The following is a 25,414-nucleotide window of genomic DNA, read 5'->3' on the forward strand; positions in this document are numbered from 1 at the left end:
GCTAGTGGTAAATGGCCTTCCTTGTTGGTGGCTTCTTACCGTACTTGGTTCTAAACATCCGCTGAACAGTTGTAGCACACTTGCATCTCATCAGATTACCTTCCATCACGAAAGTGTGTGCATTCAGCGACTGTAATACGATTTACACTTGTTTTTGTCGAACTCCGACACACAGAAAGCTCGCTCCGCACCTGAACTCGCCGTGTTTGCGACTAGCGCTGACTATCGGCAAATTACCAACTATGCTGTGGCGGTATACATGAAAAAAAAAACTTTCAGGGTTTCTCTTCAAAATGACATGTGTATGATATCTGTACAATGTTTGGTTCTTGTGCAATAAATAATTAAAAGTGTTCCCGGACTTTATGTACACCCTGTATTTCAATACATTATATAACACGAGACACGATAACAAATTAACCAAATGTTCATTGAAGCGCAAAAGAAACTGGTACACCCATGCGTATTCAAATACAGAGATATTTAAACTTGCAGAATACGGCGCTGCGGTCGGCAACGCTTATATAACAAAACAAATTTCTGGCGCAGTTGTTAGATCGGCTACTGCTGCTACAATGGCAGGTTATCAAGATTTAAGTGAGTTTGAACATAGTGTTATAATCGGCGCACGAACGATGGGACACTTCGAGGTAGCGATGAATGGGGGATTTTCCCGTGTGTACCGTGAATATCAGGAGTCGAGTAAAACATCAAATCTCCGACATCACTTCGGCCGGAAAGCATCCTGCAAGAACGGGATCAACGACGACTGAAGAGAATCGTTCAACGTGACAGAAGTGCAACCCTTCCGCAAATTGCTGCCGGTCCATCAACAAGTGTCAGCATGCGAACCGTTCAACGAAACATCATAGATATGTGCTTTCGGAGCCGAAGGCCCACTCGTGTACCCTTGATGACTGCACGACACAAAGCTTTACGCCTCCCCTGGGGCCGTCAACACCGACATTGGACTGTTGATGACTGGAAACATGTTGCCTGGTCGGACGAGTATCGTTTCAATTTGTATCGAGCGGATGGACGTGTACGGGTATAGAGACAACCTCATGAATCCATGGACTCTGCACGTGGAGACTCTGTAATGGTGTGCGGTGTGTGAAGTTGGAGTGATATGGGACACCTGATACGTCTAGATACAACTCTGACAGGTGACACGTACGTAAGCATCCTGTCTGACTACCTTCCTTCCTTGGCTCTGAGTACTATGGGACTTAACATCAATGGTCATCAGTCCCCTAGAACTTAGAACTACTTAAACCTAACTAACGTAAGGACGGCACACAACACCCAGTCATCACGAGGCAGAGAAAATCCCTGACCCCGCCGGGAATCGAACCCGGAAACCTCTGACTACCTGCATCCATTCATGTCCACTGCGCATTCCGACGGACTTGGATAATACCAGCAGGACAATGCGACACAGCACAGTTCAGAATTGCAACAGAGTGGCTCCAGGAACGCACTTCTGAGTTTAAACACTTCCGCTGGCCACCAAACTCCCCAGATATGAACATTATTGAGCATATGGACAGCCCTGCAGGATTCATGACGTCGGTTCTCTCCAGCACTACTTGAGACATTAGTTGAGTCCATGCCAAGTCGTACTGCTGCACTTCTGCGTGCTCGCGGGGGTCCTACATGACATTAGGCATTTGTACCAGTTTCTTTGACTCTTCAGTGTTTTTTTTTTCTTCTACTTATTGCTTTGTATTAGAACAGCCTTTACTTTACTTCGTATTCATTCCTGCAAACCTATAGCGCATTTGGAGGTGACGACTTACCCTTCTACCCTTGAGGTAAGCGGTCAACTTTATTTGGCTCACAGTCGAATTCACCAACGTCAACTAAAACTAAACGCATCGTAAAATATTACTGGCTCTGTAAGTATTTTTATTTGTCACTGAGCAGGAAAACTACTCTTAAGAAGATATTAAAGTTGGCTGACTTTTTTGGATTTGGCTGCGTGTAACTGCAGATGCATATTATTATAATATACGGCTAAGACCCGTGGGTCGCATCAATACTTAATTCGGACCGTATGCGACCACGGGTCTTCGAGGACCAAGGTGGTTCTAGGTAGAACACTGCAGCCGCGTGGTGAATCCGCGTGAGTAGCGCTCATCTACATCACTCGCTACGCACGTGCTTGCGGTAGCACGCGGCTGACAGTTCATTCACTCGGTATCACGCGGCGTTCGCTCAAGGAGTGACGCGAAACAGCCACGTGGCCTTGCCATGCAGGTAAGGAAACATAAAATCTACCTATACAGCTTCGACACAACGTAGCAGCACTAATGCTCCCGGCAACCGTTCAAATGTATTTAGAATTAGAATTCTTTTTAGTTGTCGATTTTTCATGTTTCCTATGGAGAAGGTGTGTGTTGTAACCTGAGATTCACCAAGTGTTACTACAGTATAACGCAAATTAAAGTGATAATCGAATATTGAATGTTATTGAAGGTCATTGTTTTAATCTTATAAATGTATATTTCTATGAAATAACAGCTATTGAATTAATGCCCCCATGCTGTCAGCTGCTAAAATCGCACTGACATTTACACATATTGAACCGAACAAATTAATAAGATTTACATTGAGAGTGTGACTACAGACTATAATTGTCAACCTTGTTTATAATTAGCTAAAAATCTTCAATCCAGCAACGCTGTAGGCTTTCGTGAGTAAACTGAGCGAGTGAACTAGTAGGACTCGTTAAATTTGATAGTATGAACAGAAAGAGAAAGGAGGAGCGGTGAAAAGAAATGGGTATTATTCAAATAGACTTCTATATGGATAATTATTCGAATAAGTAGATCACTCAAACAAATTTATTCGCCAATAAATTACCTGTAAATTAAATAACAAGTAATATACAATGCCAACGTACTTTTTTCGTTTTCTTCTTGTACAGAATTAGTTTTTGTTCTTTTGGCTCAGTGTCTTTGTGGGTCAGTAGATTCAGTCTCAGACTACAAAGCTTACGCTTAGGGTTCGATCCCCACTTGATACTACGATTTTCTCTGTTCTTATCGCTTCTTTCAACTATAACAATGACAATAATGTCAACTCAAATTAAATCGTATTTCACAGTATGTGTTGAAATGCCCATAGCCGTGTAACTGGCTGTATCTATTCAGAGGTGGGAGGAAGTCAAAGGTACACCACCATGTCTAGTAACGTACTGCAGTGCTGAAACTATCCTTCAAGCTGAGCACACAGAGCTCTATTTGATTTACAGCGTAACAAATGAAACATAGAAATGATTACAGGCGGGTGGTCTCAGCAGTTTGGGCTAAAACGCACTGGCCGGCCACAATGTGTTGTTGTTGTGGTCTTCAGTCCTGAGTCTGGTTTGATGCAGCTCTCCATGCTATTCTATCCTGTGTAAGCTTTTTCATCTCCCAGTACCTACTGCAACCTACATCCTTCTGTATCTGTTTAGTGTATTCATCTCTTGGTCTCCACCGAGCAAGGTGGCGCAGTGGTTAGCACACTGGACTCGCATTCGGGAGGACGACGGTTCAATCCCGTCTCCGGCCATCCTGATTTAGGTTTTCCGTGATTTCCCTAAATCGTTTCAGGCAAATGCCGGAATGGTTCCTTTGAAAGGGCACGGCCGATTTCCTTCCCAATCCTTCCCTAACCCGAGCTTGCGCTCCGTCTCTAATGACCTCGTTGTCGACGGGACGTTAAACACTAACCACCACCACCACCATCTTGGTCTCCCTCTACGATTTTTACTCTCCACGCTACCCTCCAATACTAAATTGGTGATCCCCTGATGCCTCAGAATATGTCGTACCAACCGATCCCTTCTTCTAGTCAAGTTGTGCCACAAACTTCTCCCCAATCCTATTCAGTACCTCCTCATTAGTTATATGATCTACCCATCTAATCTTCAGCATTCTTCTGTACTACCACATTTCGAAAGCTTCTATTCTCTTCTTGTCCAAACTATTTATCGTCCATGTTTCACTTTCATACATGGCTACACTCCACACAAATACTTTCAGAAACGACTTCCTGACACTTAAATCTACACCCGATGTTAACAAATTTCACTTCTTCAGAAACACTTTCCTTGCCATTGCCAGTCTACATTTTATATCCTCTCTACTTCGACCATCATCAGTTATTTTGCTCCTCAAATAGCAAAACTACTTTACTACTTTAAGTGTTTGATTTCCTAATCTAATTCCCCCAGCATCACCCGACTTAATTCGACTACATTCCATTATCGTCGTTTTGGTTTTGTTGATGGGCCACAATGTAAAGCAGACAATTTAATCAGCTAGCTGACGGTCGATCGTGATCGATCATCATCCGAGCGAGATGGGCATGAAATATGTTACGCCTTTTTTCTCGTAACAAACGTACTTTACTATAATTATAAAAAGTATTTTTCCATCGTTTTACTTTCTTTATGCTCTGGGGGTTTTTAAGTTCGCATACATGGATGCTGGAGCATATGGAAAATACAGTGACTCATCGGTTTTTATGCAATTACTTTGGACGAAAATCTCGTCAGTAAAAATTTACAAATATCGGAGCAAAGCCCCATATCAAACAAGGGAGTACGTTAGTCACTATCGGTGACGAGGCATTTGGTATACACGAAAATTTAATGCGTCCTAATGGAAGAAAGTGTTTAACTAACAATAAAAGAACCTTTGCCGGCCGGTGGGGCCAAGCGGTTCTAGGCGCTTCAGTCTGGAACCGTGCGACCGCTACGGTCGCAGGTTCGAATCCTGCCTCGGGCATGGATGTGTGTGATGTCCTTAGGTTAGTTAGGTTTCAGTAGTTCTAAGTTCTAGGGGACTGATGACCTCAGATGTTAAGTCCCATAGTGCTCAGAGCCATTTGAACCGTTTTTGAACCTTTAAAAACCGACTGTCTTGGACTCTGCGATTATACAAAACACTCTGGCAAATAATTGGAGAACGGAGATTTTTTCATCGCCCAGTGGATGTTCAAGATAAATTTGCATTGTGCCGTAAAAACAGTCCATGCTGTGTTTTACAAAGTAATGTGCCAGAAAGAGATGGCGATAAATTTGAAGGCATACTGTATGTGCCTCCAGCACTGGAAATTCCCGCAAGTCCTACAAGCTGTAAAAAGTCATCATGAAATTTGTTTCAAGATGCAAGGAAGGTCTGGCTGCTTCGACCTGTGCAAGGCCAATTGAAAACAGCCACGTAGGTTCTCTACGAGAGGGCCTGCTCGTAACTGGCAGCGAGGAGCCATGTGGCTGTCGCGGCAGCCCAGTGTGCGGGGAACAAAGCACGTCACTTTTTTGTTGGCTGGCTCAATATGCCTGCTTAGTGCGTTACAGCCCTATTACACTATCGATTTGGCCCGCTTCATCTGTCTCTGCACGATCCAAAACATCTCTCCCTCCCTCTAACGTGGCGCAAGAACTTAACGTAAGCAGCCAAAGGTGAGAATGCAGCCGCCAAAAACTCTGTCTTCAAAACTTTTCTTAGATTGCCAACACTGTCGGGTGTGCGTGTCTCCCTAGTTGTTGTTGTTGTCGTCTTCAGTCCTGAGACGGGTTTGATGCAGCTCTCCATGCTACTCTACCCTGTACAAGCTTCTTCATCTCCCAGTACCTACTGCAACATACATCCTTCTGAATCTGCTTAGTGTATTCATCTCTCGGTCTCCCTCTACGATTTTTACCCTCCACGCTGCCCTCCAATACTAAATTGGTGATCCCTTGATGCCTCAGAACATGTCCTACCAACCGATCCCTTCTTATTGTCAAGTTGTGCCACAAACTCCTCTTCTTCCCAATTCTACTCAATACCTCCTCATTAGTCATGTGATCTACCCATCTAATCTTCAGTATTCTTCTGTAGCACCACATTTCGAAAGCTTCTATTCTCTTCTTGTCCAAACTATTTATCTGTCTCTGACAGAATTACAATGTCATCGGCGAACCTCAAAGTTTTTATTTCTTCTCCATGGATTTTAATACCTACTCCGAATTTGTCTTCCGTTTCCTTTACTGCTTGCTCAATATACAGATTGAATAACATCGGGGAGAGGCTACAACCCTGTCTTACTCCCTTCCCAACCACTGCTTCCCTTTCATGCCCCTCGACTCTTATAACTGCCATCTGGTTTCTGTACAAATTGTAAATAGCCTTTCGCTCCCTGTGTTTTACCCCTGCCACGTTAGAATTTGACAGAGAGTGTTCCAGTCAACATTGTCAAAAGCTTTCTCTAAGTCTACAAATGCTAGAAATGTAGGTTTGCCTTTCCTTAATCTATTTTCTCAGATAAGCCGTAGGGTCAGTATAGCCTCTCGTGTTCCAACATTTCTACGGAATTCAAACTGGGGTCGGCTTCTACCAGTTTTTCCATTCGTCTGTAAAGAATTCGCGTTAGTATTTTGCAGCTGTGACTTATTAAAGTGACAGTTCGGTAATTTTCACATCTGTCAACGCCTGCTTTCTTTGGGATTGGAATTATTATATTCTTCTTGAAGTCTGAGGGTGTTTCGCCTGTCTCATACATCTGTCTCCGTAGTATAATTACGCAATTCGTAGTTGTAGTGCTACAAAATGAGTGAACCAAGCAAGAACTCAGTGGTTCCTAACGATTAACATCACCCGACTTTAAAAGTCTCCTAAAACGTTTATGGAGCTGCTGGACATCCACAGTCATCCAGTGTTTTAGGATTAACCCTGAGTGAGTTTGCCGTTAGAATATGGAATAGTTTTTCGATCAAAATCCGTCTATTCAAAAAATTTCGGAAGAGACACTGGGTTCTCGTATATAAAAAAGTTCGTAATATTGCAGCACACTAGCAACTTCTGTATCAAGAGACGACTGGAAGATGCCTTTTGCGTTCCTATAACGAAGGCAGTTATTGCAGCAATGTCTTACCCACAGTTTAAAAACAATTAGTTCACCTCTATTGCTGTCCACGGCCAACTTTATTATTCTTAACACTTTTTATTCACAGACGACGAACAGGCGTTTTTATTCGTGTTACTGAACAATGTTTCGAATAATATTTGTTATTCACGAATAACGAATAGTAATTGATATCTGTATTTGTCATTCGCATGAATTTTGCACAAGTCTGGTGCTAAGCAAAGCGCATCGCGCATGTGCACACTGCAAATTTGTAGCCTGTGTGCAAGTGACTGCAGGCGCGTGTAATCAGCGTGGCTGGAACAGCCGCGTGTACCTGCACTCACGCGGCTGTTTTTAGCATCGGTAATCTTCGGCAACTTACGCCAACGTTCGCGAAACGTATTAGCAGTCCCACTCGCACACCACAGGCGCTTGCGGGCCACGCGGATAGGCCATGCAGTTGCGGGGCGTTGTTCCTCTAATTCGTTGTATTTTTCTCGTGTTAATAGCCAATATCAAAAACTACCATAACGTGAGAATGTAAAATATTCACATCTATCCGACCGTTACCTGCTGGACGGCAAAATAATACGTACAAATCTCATTCAAACTATACACTCACCGATAATGACACCGTAGTAGCTACCTACAACAATGTGTTACCATTAGTGTGTTTAAATTTTAATGAATATAGTTTTTCAATAGGTTTGAATTTTATTTTGTAAGAAATTGATTTTAGTTTCCTCCACTCACTTTACCTTCACAAAATTCCCCCCCCCCCTTTCCCCCGCTCAAATCCTAAATAATAAGTCCTACCTACCATTCAATGTCCATTAGATTTACCGGCTTTCTTCCATCATACTAGACTGATACGTCTGAGTGCGTGTGCGAGGGGTAGGGGGGGGGGGGGGGGGGGGCGGGGGGCTAAGTAATAATGAAGTCACTGACTATGATGTAACTACACTGAAAAAGTATGGGGAAACACGAAAAACAATAATGTGTGCCTTACTGAAAATAAAATCATAAAAAATAAAGTGGTTAAAGAGAATATGAGGTAAAACATGAGTAAATTGATCGGAAAAAATTTTCGACCCTGCCAGGATTCGAACCTGGAATCTTCTGATCCGTAGTCAGACGCGTTATCCATTGCGCCACAGGGCCACGACAAATTTGGGACCCGATTTCAGTATATGTTAACTATATATGTAGCAGTTATTTCTTTTATGGAAGTACGTATTGCAGATATTACTGGAACACTTTTCAAGGCACCAATTACAGGTAAATCAAGACTACAGCAATCACAAACTATTAGGCGGTTTCCTCAGCAATATAATAACCAACCGTGAAAGAAGTGCCTCCTTTTGTCGCTATAGCTTAGAGAATTACAGCTAACACAGAGCAACCATTTAGTGGTAAGCTTTCAGTATTTTATTTAAAAATTACCGAGACAGGTTTTGCCTTTGAAAAATCCATATGTGCACTGCAGCTTCAGGATTTATCAGTCAACAGTACTACAGAGGATTGATGCCACAGACTCCGGGGTGATTCCAGCGCAGCGAAATCGTCGTGTATTACGAATGCAGATTTTAGAATGCAGTTCGATGCACATATTTTAAAGATATAACTGTGAAATTCATTTAAAAATTGTGAAATGAGAATTATTATAGTATCATTTCTTGGCCACCATGCGTTCTCAAATAGACTCACAACACGGGAACCAACTTCATACGATCGTTAGCATTACTTTTATATAAATGAATTTCACAGTTATAATATGAGCATCAAACTGCATTCTTTTATTCCCTGAATCAAACGCCACAGCAACACCATAAGATGAAAGCCCGACAAACAAGTCTGTAGCATCCACCTCGGCATAAAATTTTGAAATCTGAAACTGGTTATGGTTCCTTCTGAAGCCAATATTAAGTAAAATGTATCTTGTTGCTGGCTGCTGTGTTAAGTTACAGTCATAGTACTGCAGCCGTATTTCGTCAACAATTTTTTTTTCATTTTATAAGATAGGTTGTACCCCACAGCAGAACATGAAAAGTAAAGAATGGTCATAGAAAAATTAAAATATTAAGAACCAAGTTATCGTAATTGACAATATTACAGATGCCTTATGAACTAAATTCATAAATAAGTATATTCATGCTGCACAAACGATATTTGCACACCTTGGAAACAGTCACGATAATAACAGTAAAACCACCTCCACATCTTGAGCATCAGCCGTATATCAAGAGATTGGTTTATATCCTGAGTAGCTATTTTGCCTTTGGGATCGAACTGTCGGATTGCTTTACTAAAACTAATCGATCCATAATGCTTTGTTGTTCTTATTCATCCATGGGTTATTACCTTTGTTTTCCTTTGTCGAGTTGCTCATTTGGAATTCTGATTACAATACTTTGTCTTAAACTGCACTGGACATTACTCTGGAAGACACGTTTGGCGTGGTGCTCTGTGCTTCAGTTATGTAACTACTATAGATGTCAAGTATTGTGGATAAATAGGCAAATACATTCGTTAAAGATCGATTACGCTTGTGGGTCATCCCACATCAAGGCGACCTGGGGTGCCCACTCGACCATTTCCAAATATAATGAAATTTGGTGTGAAGGTTCTTTATCATCATTACTGATTATATACATTTCAGTTCACTATCATCAGTGGTTGAATTTTTAGGGGCACTTAAAGAGAGGCTACTGACTTTCGCATCAAGTACAAGGGTGCAAAGGTGTCAGGTTTGCTAGGCATTTTTACAAGTTTAGCATACATTTGGTCATTTGCTTTATTATACGTAGACAACTTTTTATGCTGAGTCACACCACGGCAAAAATTAGGGATTTAGCCACATCTAAATATAGATAGAAGCCTCTAAAGTCACTAAAAAATTCGTCACGTAATTCTTAAACCGATCACAGCTACTTTTCATCTGAACCAATCACACAAAAACTTCAGAAGTTTATTCCTACCTTTGATGTCTAAACATAGATCAGATTTTACACAGGATCCCTAGATGAAAAGATATGCATCTGCAAAGTTGGCCAAAATTTACAACGTGCAAATTTTAGGATATTTTTGGAGGGCAATGTCTCAGCTGTCTTGTTCAATACTTTTTTCCCTGCCACAGCTGGAAAGAGCGTGCTTCAAGCTTTCAAAGCTGTATTATTTAATTTCTGGCTTTTGGATTTTGATGAGTGCGAATACCTTTCAAAAGTTATTATTTTAGCACTTCGAGAAGACTGAAAAGTGAAATTTTTGTTCTTTAAGTCTCATAATGCTACATCTACATCTACATTTATACTCCGCAAGCCACCCAACGGTGTGTGGCGGACGGCACTTTACGTGCCATTGTCATTACCTCTCTTTCCTGTTCCAGTCGCGTATGGTTCGCGGGAAGAACGTCTGCCGGAAAGCCTCCGTGCGCGCTCGAATCCCTCTAATTTTACATTCGTGATCTCCTCGGGAGGTATAAGTAGGGGGAAGCAATATATTTGATACCTCATCCAGAAACGCACCCTCTCGAAACCTGGACAGCAAGCTACACCGCAATGCAGAGTGCCTCTCTTGCACAGTCTGACACTTGAGTTTGCTAAACATCTCCGTAACGCCATCACGCTTACCAAATAACCCTTTGACGAAACGGGCCGCTCTTCTTTGGATCTTCTCTATCTCCTCTGCCCAGGTACGGATCCCACACTGATGACCAATACTCAAGTATAGGTCGAACGAGTGTTTTGTAAGCCACCTCCTTTATTGATGGACTACATTTTCTAATGACTCTCCCAATGAATCTCAACCTGGCACTCGCCTTACCAACAATTAATTTTGTATGATCATTCCACTTCAAATCGTTCCGCACGCATACTCCCAGATATTTTGCAGAAGTAACTGCTACCAGTGTTATCATATAATCATACAATAAAGGATCCTTCATTCTATGTATTCGCAATGCATTACATTTGTATATGTTAAGGGTCAGTTGCCACTCCCTGCAGATCTTCCTGCATTTCGCTGCACACAACACAGCAAATTTGCAAAACAAAAATACTAAAAAGTCAGCTGTATTTTTGGTTAAACAGTTCTACAACTTTGTCAAGGACAGATTATGGATGACTGTATAGTCTTCCTGATAATGATGATTGTGCTTCTAAAGTCATGAAACAATGTTGTCCAGGAATCCAGCATGCGTCCTTGGTAGTCGGCCAGTGGAAGGAAAGAGTACAACTGTGTGGGTGCATAAAGCTGATAAGGACATTTTGTTGTTCATGTGAAACTTCACAAACGTTCCCAATCCACCAAAAAGTGTCATATATACATGCAACATACTGTTCTGGTTGTAAACTTCCAGTTGAGATTGCTGGAATTTCTTCATCTGCTTCAGAGGCATTAATTTTGAATGCTGTAGCATCATTGGAAACTCTGCTTACTCTGAGCTAATTACAATTAATTGGCTTCAACTGATTACTTTCTCTTGTTACAGAAATTGGTTGTCCCATGGCAAGCCCTGTTTCTTCATCAGACTGAATGCTTTTCAGTTTCTTCTTTTGGTACATAAAAAACTTTATGCCTGGAGTACTATCATCACAGAATTTGAACAAATCATATGGAGTCAATACCTGGATATTTAAGGGGCTCTCTAGATTGGTACAGGCTGCTAGTTTTTTTACTGTTCATCCAATCCCATCATTTACCATGACTTGTTCCAAAAAAAATTCCATTTGGCAGTGATACCAAAATCCTTTCCATGCAAACAAAAACTGATGAATTTTTTGAAATTCTTATATCAGGCGGCTGAACCATCACCAAAGTAATAAATGTTTCTAATGTTTTCAGTCTTTGTCCTTAAATATGCTATTAACTTTATTTGAAATGCGTGGACAGCAATGGTACAATGACGGAGACAGTCGCTGATCATACAAATTTACTTTGACGTTCTTTGCCACCAAAATAGACTACAAATGGATGTAACGTGGCATGACTATCCTCCCAATGAAATCCTTGCACAGATCTTGAACAACAAATAAATAATTCTTAGCAAAATCCATCAATATAAGTAATTCATTTTCTGCAAGATTTCCTTTTAGTTGCTTAAGGTATAAACTTCGGTGTTTTGACACAAAGTGATGGCTCCTTAAATCGATAATTTTCAAAATCAGAGCCTCCATGAAATCTTCAACCATTCTCTGACATCACTCTCATGTGTGTCTGTCAGTATGGATCCATTGTTTGCATGCTGTTGTTTCTTCAGGGTCACAGTCTTTAAAAGCGTCTTCAAGAAAAGCCTCTAGATCCATTTTTCCTGGACATTCCTCACAACGTTGCAGCATATGATCTTTTGATTCCGAACTGCTTACAGTTTTTTGATCAAATCCTTGTAGTCTTCTTGGATGGATGTCAGCATCCTGAGGTCACAAAATTTTGAGAAGCTCATTTGGTTTTCATACTGCTTACAAGAAGCAATGAAGATTTCTTTCAGGTTACAAAGGAGCTGGCTTTTGTACTTGTGGATCTTCTCCCCATTTATTCTTATTGCGACACAATCCTTTTTGCCTGGTCATAAACGAGAAAACTCATCATCTTCAAAAAAAAGTGAGTGCATTTTATTTTCATCGTTGAGCTTTTTCTCTTTTCGGTTTGCATGTGTTGCCAAAATCCCACCTTCCATCTATAGTTTCCATGCCTTCTTCGCCATTTTAGTTGAAACAACAAATTCTTTAGCCGTTTTTTCAATAATATAGCTACTTGGGGCCAGTGTCAAAATTTGAACTTTACTGCAATTAATATGTCCACATCTTTCCATTTTGGCACTCGTCCATTTCTACGAGAGTTGGAACTTTAATAGTGGCAACTATTTATTTACAGCTCGTACAAAGTAGATACGTGTTTCAAAGCTTTACTGACCTTCAAAGTAGTCACCAGCATTATGTATAACCCGTTGCCAAGTGATGTGGAAGTCGTAGGATGCTCTTGGCAGTGCCAGTTCTGTTGACAGTTCGAGCGGCGCGATCGATTGCCCGACGAATTTGTAGCAGTTCTGAAGCGAATGGCGTGAAGTGTTTCCCTCAGTTTAGAAATCGAGTTGAACTCACGAGAACTTAAGACAAGGGAGTGGTATAGCACTTAGCAGCCCCGTCGTCAAACAAATCAGTAACAGCTTGTACTGTACGTGCTTGAGCATTGTCCTGCAAAATGATGATTATGTCCTGCAGAAAGTGTCATCACATCTGTCTCTAGGCTGGTCGTAGGTTGTGTTCCAAAACTGACCGTCATTTTGCAGGATAATGCTCAAGCACGTATAGTGCAAGCTGTTACTGATTTGAAACTTCCTGGCAGATTAAAACTGTGTGCCAGACAGAGACTCGAACTCGGGACCTTTGCCTTTCGCGGGCAAGTGCTCTACCAACTGAACTACCCAAGCACGACACACGCCCCGTCCTCACAGCTTGACTTCCGCCAGTACCTCGTCTCCTACTTTCCAAACTTTACAGAAACTCTCCTGCGAACCATGCAGAACTAGCACTCCTGAAAGAAGTTGGTTAGATTAGATTAGATTAGATTAATACTAGTTCCATGGATCATCAATACGATATTTCGTAATGATGTGGAACGAGTCGAATTTTCCAATACATGACATAATTAGGTTACTTTAACAACATACTTAAGTTAATATAACCACTTTGTTTTTTGTGTTTTTTGTTTTTCTTTATTTTTTATTTTTTTTAATATTTTTGTTTTTTTTCTTTTTTTTCTTAATTTATATCTAAAAATTCCTCTATGGAGTAGGAGGAGTTGTCATTCAGAAATTCTTTTAATTTCTTCTTAAATACTTGTTCGTTATCTGTCAGACTTTTGATACTATTTGGTAAGTGACCAAAGACTTTAGTGCCAGTATAATTCACCCCTTTCTGTGCCAAAGTTAGATTTAATCTTGAATAGTGAAGATCGTCCTTTCTCCTAGTATTGTAGTTATGCACACTGCTATTACTTTTGAATTGGGTTTGGTTGTTAATAACAAATTTCATAAGAGAGTATATATACTGAGAAGCTACTGTGAATATCCCTAGATCCTTAAATAAATGTCTGCAGGATGATCTTGGGTGGACTCCAGCTATTATTCTGATTACACGCTTTTGTGCAATAAATACTTTATTCCTCAGTGATGAATTACCCCAAAATATGATGCCATATGAAAGCAATGAGTGAAAATAGGCGTAGTAAGCTAATTTACTAAGATGTTTATCACCAAAATTTGCAATGACCCTTATTGCATAAGTAGCTGAACTCAAACGTTTCAGCAGATCATCAATGTGTTTCTTCCAATTTAATCTCTCATCGATAACATACCTAAAAATTTGGAATATTCTACCTTAGCTATATGCTTCTGATTAAGGTCTATATTTATTAATGGCGTCATACCATTCCCTGTACGGAACTGTATGTACTGTGTCTTATCAAAATTCAGTGAGAGTCCGTTTACAAGGAACCACTTAGTAATTTTCTGAAAGACAGTATTGACAATTTCATCAGTTAATTCTTGTTTTTGTGATTACTATACTTGTATCATCAGCGAAGAGAACTAACTTTGCCTCTTCATGAACATAGAATGGCAAGTCATTAATATATAATAAGAACAACAAAGGACCCAAGACTGACCCTTGTGGAACCACATTCTTGATAGTTCCCCAGTTTGAGGAATGTGCTGATCTTTGCATGTTACGAGAACTTCTTATTTCGACTTCCTGCACTCTTCCAGTTAGGTACGAATTAAACCATTTGTGCACTGTCCATCTCATGCCACAATACTTGAGCTTGTCTAGCAGAATTTCATGATTTACACAATCAAAAGCCTTTGAGAGATCACAAAAAATCCCAATGGGTGGTGTTCGGTTATTCAGATCATTCAAAATTTGACTGGTGAAAGCATATATGGCATTTTCTGTTGAAAAACCTTTCTGGAAACCAAACTGACATTTTGTTAGTACTTCATTTTTACAGATATGTGAAGCTACTCTTGAATACATTACTTTCTCAAAAATTTTGGATAAAGCTGTTAGAAGGGAGATTGGACGGTAATTGTTGACATCAGATCTATCCCCCTTTTTATGCAAAGGTATAACAATAGCATATTTCAGTCTATCAGGGAAAATGCCCTGTTCCAGAGAGCTATTACACAGGTGGCCGAGAATCTTATCTGTTGAGAACAAGCTTTTAGTATTTTGCTGGAAATGCCATCAATTCCATGTGAGTTTTTGCTTTTAAGCAAGTTTATTATTTTCCTTATTTCAGAGGGAGAAGTGGGTGAGATTTCAATTGTATCAAATTGCATTGGTATGGCCTCTTCCATTAACAGCCTAGCATCTTCTAATGAACACCTGGATCCTACTATATCCACAACATTTAGAAAATGATTATTAAAAATATTTTCAACTTCTGACTTTTTGTTCGTAAAGTTTTCATTCAATTTGATGGTAATACTGTCTTCCTTGTGCTCTTGGTTGACCTGTTTCTCTTTTAATAATATTCCAAATTGTTTTAATTTTATTATCAGAGTTGCTGATTTCAGACATGATACACATACTCCTGGATTTTTTAATAACTTTTCTTAATATAACACAGTAGTTTTTATAATTTTTGATAGTTTCTGGGTCACTACTCTTTCTTGCTGTCAGATACATTTCTCTTTTCCGGTTACAAGATATTTTTATACCCTTAGTAAGCCATGGTTTGTTACAAGGTTTCTTACGAGTGTATTTAACTATTTTCTTGGGGAAGCAGTTTTCAAATGCATTTACAAAAATGTCATGAAATAAATTATATTTTAAATTGGCATCAGGTTCACAGTACACCTCATCCCAGTCTAACTGCTGTAGGCTTTCCCTGAAATTTGCAATTGTTAAATCGTTGACTGAACATACTACTTTGGAGGGCTGTATAGTATTGCTGAATGGAGCTATGTCATATATTGTAACTAGCTGTGCACCATGGTCAGAAAGACCATTCTCAACAGGCTGAGCATTTATCTGGTTAAACTTATCTTGGTCTATAAAGAAGTTATCTATCAGTGAGCTGCTATCCTTTACCACCCGAGTAGGAAAATCAATAACGGGTGTCAAATTGAAAGGACCGAGTAATACTTCAAGGTCATTTTTCCTATTACCCTCTCTCAGAGAATCTACATTGAAGTCCCCACAAATAATAATTTGCTTCCCCCTGTCTGACAGATAGCACAACAAGGAGTCCAAATTTTTCAGAAATAGATGAAAATTTCCTGATGGGGACTTCTATACAGTTACAATTATAAATGTGCCTTTATTTAATTTAAGCTCACAGGCACATGCTTCTATATGTTTCTCTACGCAAAACTTTTTTGTTTCTATACTTTTTGCACAATGATAACTTTTGACATATATGGCAACTCCTCCTTTCTCCATATTTTCTCTCATTACATGTGCAGAGAGCTTATAACCACTTACATTTACCTTATCCATATCAGTAACAATGTGATGCTCAGACAGGCATAGTATATCTATTTCATTCTCAGCTTCTAAATCTTCTAAACAAACCAGAAGCTCATCTACTTTATTCTTTAAACCCCCAATATTTTGATGAAATATACTTACATTATTTTTAATTATACTTTTATGAGAACCTTTCCTTATTCTAACATTTGCAGTACTCTCCTGTCTGAGTTTCTCATTGTGCTTAGGCCTAGTTCCTATACCAGTGGTCACGTGGTGTTCAGAGAGGCAGATTATGTCAATTGGATTGGGTGACTTTAATTCATCAATGCAATTACCTAGCACTGAGATACAACTTGGTGGAGATAAAATTTCTGGTGATTGGTGAAAATTTATAATTGATAGCTGTGATTGGTGATCCAATGTGCTAGAATTGAGCTGTTTAATTTCTTTCCTAAACTGAAGATTTGTTTCAATCCTGACCTCTCGTAGAACTTGACATCTTTCTGTCTTACCTATCCTAAAAAAGGTGCTGCTCCAACACCTGTAACCACTGGTATTTTACCATTCATGGCAGTGCCTCCCCCCCTTAAATTTCCTGCTATTACCCCAGCCAGTTTCCCCTTCCCTTTCCTGTTGAGATGTAGGCCGTGCCTGGTACAGTCCCACCTACTGAGATAATCAACAGGAACCACACCAATATGAGCCCCCGCACCCGACCCAAGCAGCCATTCCAACTCCAAATTAACTCTCCCAACAGAAGAGTTCAAATGAGGCCAGTCATGGCGTCTCAGGACAGATACAAATTCAACATTGGTGTGTCTCGATGCCGACGCAATCTTTACCAGGTCACACTCTATACTGTACCCAGGATCTCTGTCGATGCTGTTCCCTGGCCCTCCCACAATAACCACGGTGTCTTCCCTGGTAAATCCTTTACAGAGTGAACCTAAATCCTCTGTCACCTGATCCAGACTAGCACTTGGTTTGAAAAAATTTGTGACCTGGTATTCTGGTCCTAATTCCTCCTGCATAAGTTGGCCTACACCTCTGGCATGAGAACTGCCTAACAACAAAACTTTCTTCCTTTTCGATGACTTTCCTACATTCTTTTTCAATTTCCTATTGAAAGTTTGTTGTGTCCTGTCTACACCTACCTCTGCTTGAGGCTCATCAGTTTCTAACTGAAGCAACAGGTCAAACTTATTTTTGACATTCACCACAAAACTGTCAGACTTAGTTCTAGGCCTGTTCCCTCTGCTACCTGTTGCCACTTCCCACCTCTCTTTGCCCTTCTCCCTCCTTAACCTGTCCAGATCTTCCCTAGCCTGATCTAGCTCAGCCTGAAGGGCAGCAATTTTCCCCTCCTGTTCCACTATCTTCCTATCTCTGCTGCAAATCCTACATAACCACTGATGAGCCTGATCCACTTTCCCAACACCCACGCCACTGCAGTCCCCCCAGTGAAAAAAACTACTGCATCCATCACACCAAACCCTGGAACAAACAATTCTACGGCAAGTCAGGCACTTCTCACTCATGGCAAAAATAATACTTAAGCTAGAATAAATCAATTAAATTACCGAGCACTTGCCCGCGAAAGGCAAAGGTCTCGAGTTCGAGCCTCGGTCCGGCACACAGTTTTAATCTGCCAGGAAGTTTCTGGGTTTACGCAACTCATTGAAGGAAGATGAGAGCTACTCTGCAACCCAGCTGGTCTACGGAGAAAGTGAATTACTCTCACAAAAGCGTCAGCTGCTAGCACTCAAATGGGATCCTACAGACTTTGGAAAACATCTACAAAAGAATATGGCAGTGTTCTGCCCTTCTACACGTAAGGCAGATGACATCAAGCCTGCTTTCATCTACAAGGACGTGTAAAACCTTGCATGTTTGGTTAATAGATGATACGTCTGCCCACCGTTAATGCCGCCTTACACAGAAGCGTTCAAACCAAACAAACACCTTCAAGATCTGGTGGAACGATCAAGAGGAAACAGTATCTATCGAGTGTCTGAAGCACGCAAACTTTGAATAGGATTCAAAAGAGCGGGTGCCCTTGGTCTCACCCATTACAAATTCACTTATTTCTTTATTTAATCCGATCTTATTGAGGCCACCAGGCTCTCTCTTACATCGGACCATGTTGCATGCATACAGTACATTTTTTGCATCATAGTTATCTAAGAAATAACACTTTTAATATGACATATAGTATTAAAATGATTTGACTGTCTCGGTTGGCTATGGCGGTACATAATACAATTAATAAAGTTGATTCTGGCATTACTTATACTATTGCAGCTCCTGCCAACAATAGTGAAATTGTAACAGTAATAACAACAGTAATAACAATAATGATAGTGGCACATACAGAAAGAATTTATAGGGGTACAAAATAGACATTTTCTGATACAGTGATTTCTAGGGAAAGGAAATTACTCTTGGGTAACAGTCTCAGAAAGGTTGGGAACCACTGCACTACAATCATGTTTTACAAACAGCGACCTTGTATTTTAGGTCACAGTTTTCTGAAGGCTTTGATCACCAATATGTTATTAACTAACACTAAATTACTAACAACGCATATCAGGAACGCCACGGTTTTGGTGACTCTGTGCCACTGCCTTAAAACGATGTACTTTCATTACAAGCGAGTCATGAAACGAAAATAGCTAAATATGAAACTACTTTAATCACCAATATGACATTTCCCGTGATTTCATAACAACAAAGCGTACCAATAACGAAGCGTTCTTGATGCTGAGTGCTGGTGCTGTGAAACAGCATATATTCAAAGGCTGTAAGTTATAATGTAAAACCCAACAAATACAGGCTACCACTGAGCAAGGCATTTACGGTGATGCTCAACAAACTCCAATATCAGAGGAGCCGCCTATCACGTTTACTGTTTAAACCTCTGAGGACAGCTGGGCAATGTATTATTCCCTGCCACATACGTCTCGCAAAATGACCACAACGAACAAATTAGAGAAATCAGAGCTCATTAGGAGGTTTATCGTCGGTCGTTCACACCCGCACCATTCGCGAATGGAACATGGAAGAGGGGGAAATGATAAGGAACGTTTTCTCATTCACCAATTAGAACAAAATACCCTGAGAAAGGGCATTTGCAACAGTGGCCGTAACGTCGAACAATTTTACACATTGACAAGGTGGTCACATAACCAAAATTTTACTGTGACCGTTGTGGAAGCCAATGCTTACAAGAATGTCTTAATGTCGACAGTAAATCTGCATGTGCGGTATATCTATGAGGCTATAAAATACTGCCAAGGAGATTTGTTCAACAAAATATTTTCAAGTGTGAGATTATTAATGTGAACAGGGCTACGGCAACCAACTACAAATATAATCACAATCCGCACCAATAGTCGGCGATAATATGTACACCGACAAAAATCTTGGTGTTCTGGGTCGCAAAAAACTCGGACTGAAACTTTACATTATCAGCTAGGGCTGGCAAATGCGGATTTCATAAAGCGTGGTAGTTCTACGCACGAAATTTTAAAGAAGTGTAGTGCATCAAAAAATCACTACATTCCAATACTTGATGGAGCGTTGACATTTACAGGAACAAACTAAAACAGCTACGTAAGACTTTGAGGCACTGTGAGTAAAGAAGCAAACAATTATTGCTATAGGCAACCCACACAGAAGTGTTACTGATGTACCGTATATGTCATTTCACAAGTTTGTATCAATTTTTAATTGATTTCATAGAACTAGCAATTAAAAATATTCATCCGAAAAGTATGATTCTACACTTATTTATTATCATTTCAATTTGATAATAAATATATAAATTAAATAAAAGTAGCTACTAACGAGACTCATACTTCAAACTATTCGATCATCAGAGTTCGCGGCCACCACGGATTCAGCTACCAGCGTCTTAATAAATATGTGCGACATGTTTTGTATTTAAGAACACTAGGAAATGTAATCTTAAAATGCGGTTTTTTCGAGTCTTAATTTTTTTAGAATTATGTAGCACTACTTTAGGTATGTGATGTCCGAGCACTGAAATTCAAGTCCACTATAACACAAAGAAAATCTAGGAGGGCTTTTCCATACATCCATCTGTCAGACGAAGGCTCACATTTACTCCCAGAGGCGTAAGAGCTGTACAGCCTACTTACTGTCTGACCAACGTGCAAACACATATAGAGTGCATAAAGAATCTGAAAATAACTCAACTATATTGCAATCATTTTTTCACGTCTTGGAAACAATGTTCCAACAACGGAAAACACTGTGAACTTGCGAAGCCGGCCGGTGTGGCCGTGTGGTTCTAGGCGCTTCAGTCCGGAACCGCGTGGCCGCTACGGTCACAAGTTCGAATCCTGCCTCGGGCATGTATGTGTGTGATGACCTTAGGTTAGTTAGGTTTGAGTAGTTCTAAGTTCTAGGGGACTGATGACTTCAGATGTTAAGTCCCATAGTGCTCAGAGCCAATTTTTTTTTTTTTTTTTTTTTAACTTATGAATCGAAGAGACTCGCGTAAGAAACATGGTATCGCAGCTGATCAGCCAATCACGTCGATTTCACCTATGGGCACTCTCTCGCTCTATGTACAGGCTCTCTGTAATTAAACATGGAACAGATAACACGACATATATTACACACTCGTCATTATTATATTTAGAACTTACATATACAAATCTTCCTCGTGGACCAGCCTATCTGTTGGTAAAAACCGTATCAAATCAAAATCACTACAGAACTTTTTTTGAGATCACCCTTCACATACAGGCAGAAAAAAGCGGCGCGGGATTTTATGATGACACATGATTACCAAAAAAAAAAAAAACATTTTACATTTATTAATCAACTGGATAAAATTTTACGGCCACGCCGAGTATGTATTAGTACTTACGACGAACTGTCTATTGGGTACCCAGTGTTTCCTGTGTACTCTGAAATTCATTTTCGTCTTCGGTCGTCAGCCTGAATGTAAGCACAGTAACTGACGGTAGCCAATCCCATCGCTGGAATTCGGTGCGTAGGACTACTGTAGACGTGCGAAAACATGGCCGACTGTCGCACGTCGGCCCGATTCGGTGCCAACTGTCTTCTGTGAAGGTTTTCTCACAGCTTCAACGAAATTGTAATTGTTGCCAGTAGTGGCTTTGTTTCTAATCAGCGTTGCCGCTCGGGTCTTAGACTGCGTTGTTAAGTCAGTATCGATCAAACAAGCAGTTCAGTCCTGTACTTTCGATGCGAAAGTGAACTGTCGACTTGTAAAGGTACTTTTTTCTTTACTTCGTCTTGAGTATGTGGAAGAAACACACATACAGTGATGATTACATTAAATACGTTTTTGTTGCTGTACCATACAATGGTTCGACCGGCCGCAATGTGCAATTTGTTGTGAATTATTGAGCAATGATGCCATGAGACCTTGTCGTCTCGAACGGCATTTGTGGACGAAACACAGCGCTTTAAAAGTTAAACCGATGGAATTTTTTGCGGCAACATGTGCGTTTGAAGCGTAGGAAATCTTCTGAAAAAGCGACCTTAGCTTCCTATGAGTTATCGCAACTCATCGCAAAGGCTAAGAAAAGTCATATTGTCGGAGAAACACTTGTCAAGCACTGTTTGTTAATAGCAGCTTGGACCAGAAATTAAACAAAACCTTTCACAAATACCGCTTTCTGACAACACTGAAACGTCAGATTGATGATAAGGCCGAAGACAACAAATCAACTAGTGCAGGCTGTGAAAGGAACAGAATTTTTCGCAGTACATTTAGACGAGAGTATAGATGGTCGCAATGCAAAAACAATTCATATAATGACAGTGATATCTGAATTCTTTTGGGAATATGAACTGTCGTGGGAAAGCTTATCGGTGTATGCGGAGACCGGGCCACGACAATACTTGGATCTCGCTCAGGATTCGTGCAAATGGTCAGAGAAAAGAATCCCAATGTTATTTCAGTTCACTGTGTCATGCACCTCAAGCCGTGACAGCTAAGACACTTCCAAACGAACTCAACCACCTCTTAAAACTATGCATCAAAATTGTGAATCATGGTAAAAAGAATGCGTTAAATATTCGTCTTTTTACGATTCCTTGTGAAGATTTGGGAATAGAACACAAAAAATTGCTATTTCATGCGGAAGTGTTTCCTCGTCATCCACAAACGAAAGAGGCCAAGGGAAGTACAGCGAGCACATTTTTAGTTGTTTTCCCTGTGGCGTAACAGAACAAATGGAACATTTCGTATCGATAAACCTCTTTTACCCATTGACGCCATGTAAAAATTTTACTGCTGTGGTACTAAGGATGCGAGGAAGGTGATGTTGTGTCTTTGTGTATTTTCTGGCATTGACAATTTAAATAATAGCGAAATGAGGACTAATTATTAATTTATAGTGACTGCTCGGTACAAGGCGCACGCAGCAACTCAGTGCTTGCTGTAGGTAACAGAGAATTATTATTGCGAAGGGGGGCGCGAAGTTTCCACTTTTGGTATAATCCGTTCACCATAAGAATAAACCTGATGTAAACACTGTATTATGTATTCTTTCGCGTTTGCTGGAACCTTACTGGATTTCCGTTTCACGTGGGACTGTAGCAAAGCTTCTCGAGTACTGTCGAGTACGATTATAAGGGTACGTTTTGTGCTCTGCTTTACTTACACATCGACTTAGCGATAATACGGGACAGCAGCTTTACCGGCGCATTAAACTTGGACAGCACTCATCGTTCAGTTGGTGCAGCTGGCCTGCAGTGGCGTGGCCAACTGCAGTTCACAAGTAAAAAGAGACGAGCAGAGGAGCAATACAGCTTCGAATGTCATCTAATTTTTAAGCAGAATGAAATAATACAATGCAAATCTCCCACATTACACTCCTTAGACGACTAGACGAAAACCGAACACGTTATTGTTTTTAGCTAACGTGCTATTTTAATTAAAAACAAGAATGATGAAAATTCCTGACTTAACCAGGGGTAATTTTTCTGCATAAGCTGAGTGTAACGTAAGAGAGTATTGAAGGATTTCACCGTATAGTTAAATATTGAAGCCACTGAAGGTATTACTTACAGTCAGTCGTCTGGTAATCTCTTAGCTCCTTCCTTATCCAAAACAGAAATATACATTTCACTTCTGGAAGTGTCACCTGCTACGTTGTTAAAAAGCCTATCAACAACAGAATCCACGAAGCCAACCAGGCGCAGTATTTTCTCTTCTTCTTATGACGACCGTTCTATACCCCGCCAGCGTTCGGCAGTGACGTGTGAAAAAGCAGTTTCATTACGTCTGGCAGCTTAACAGTATTGTTACTTCTCGAGCCAGATCTCGCAGCTTGGCTCCAAATCAGTTCTGGTTCAAATGGCTCTGAGCACTATGGGACTCAACTGCTGAGGTCATTAGTCCCCTAGAACTTAGACTAGTTAAACCACTAACCTAAGGACATCACAAACATCCATGCCCGAGGCAGGATTCGAACCTGCGACCGTAGCGGTCTTGCGGTTCCAGACTGCAGCGCCTTTAACCGCACGGCCACTTCGGCCGGCCCAAATCAGTTCTGTTGGGTTCATATTGTAATGGTACAGTAGCAGCGCTTCTACGATGTGTTCGCTGCTGTGAAAATGATTGTTTTTCAGGTTTCTACGATACGTATCTACCTCTGTGGTATAAAATGAAGGCCATAGTCCAAATAAAGAGGATTCGGTTTTTCATTTTAGCTCTGAAAAATTAAATTGTTATGTTCTATTAATTTCAACAAATTTTATGAACAGTCTTTCATAAAACATCGATAATTAAGAATGTGTATTGGAAATAGAAACAGGAATTTCGCGTCCAATATGTAATTAGGAACAAGAAGTCGTGCATTATTCATAAAAATGGTGACGAGTGGATATTACAAATTGAACGAGAAAAAGAAAATGATACGCGGTGGTTTCGAACCACAGCACGAACAACCGCATTTGTTTCGCTAGTCGTTGCGCTAACGATTGCGCTACACTTCCGATGCAAATTTGTGAACTGCATTATATATAACAGAGAGAATACTTCAAAGCCGATTATCTTCGTAAATTGTTGAAAAACGTTAGGAACAGCTTATTTCTCGGCACTTTTTAACCGTGTTCCCACGTGCGTGTTTCACTACGGAACAGAAAGCGGCCTCAGCCATTTTCATACTGCGCATTATCAGCGCGACAATCAGCACAACGCTGCAGAGGCTGTGCTGTGCACGATTTTTGAAATAAAAACTTCGTAGCTAAAGCGTAGTTACGAAAAACGTTGATGGCTGTTAATATATTTGAATATCTTAAAGTTTTATTTAACGTAACTTAGTAATAAGATATCTAAAACATAAGTAGGACCTACTTCCACGAGCGTAACAACACCAACCTACCCCCATGAACCATGGACCTTGCTGTGCTGGTACTGCGAATGGCTGAAACAAGGGGAAACTACAGCCGTAATTTTTCCCGAGGGCATGCAGCTTTACTGTATGGTTAAATGATGATGGTGTCCTCTTGGGTAAAATATTCTGGAGGTAAAATAGTCCCCCATTCGGATCTCCGGGCGGGGACTACTCAAGAGAACGTCGTTATCAGGAGAAAGAAAACTGGCGTTCTACGGATCGGACCGTGGAATGTCAGATCCCTTAATGGGGCAGGTAGGTTAGAAAATTTAAAAAGGGAAATGGATAGGTTGAAGTTAGATATAGTAGGAATTAGTGAAGTTCGGTGGCAAGAGGAACAAGACTCTTGGTCAGGTGAATACAGGGTTATAAATACCAACTCAAATAGGGGTAATGCAGGAGTAGGTTTAATAATGAATAAAAGAATAGGAGTGCGGGTAATCTACTACCAACAGCATAGTGAACGCTGGCCAAGATAGACACGAAGCCCATGCCTACTACAGTAGTACAACTTTATTTGCCAACTAGCTCTGCAGATGATGAAGAAATTGATGAAATGTATGATGAGATAAAATAAATTATTCAGGCAGTGAAGGGAGACGAAAATTTAATAGTCATGGGTGACTGGAATTCGTCAGTAGGAAAAGGGAGAGAAGGAAA

At 40.4% G+C, this 25,414-nt stretch overlaps 1 non-coding gene across 1 annotated transcript; it reads right to left on the reverse strand.

Annotated features, from left to right (window-relative positions):
- Positions 1 to 7,970: 7,970 nt before the first annotated feature.
- Trnar-acg lies at positions 7,971 to 8,043 on the reverse strand. The gene has a single exon. It is a non-coding gene; the product is annotated as a tRNA-Arg (tRNA).
- Positions 8,044 to 25,414: the final 17,371 nt, after the last annotated feature.

Source organism: Schistocerca piceifrons, chromosome 2 (assembly GCF_021461385.2).
Source record: "Schistocerca piceifrons isolate TAMUIC-IGC-003096 chromosome 2, iqSchPice1.1, whole genome shotgun sequence".
Classification (NCBI taxonomy): domain Eukaryota; kingdom Metazoa; phylum Arthropoda; class Insecta; order Orthoptera; family Acrididae; genus Schistocerca; species Schistocerca piceifrons.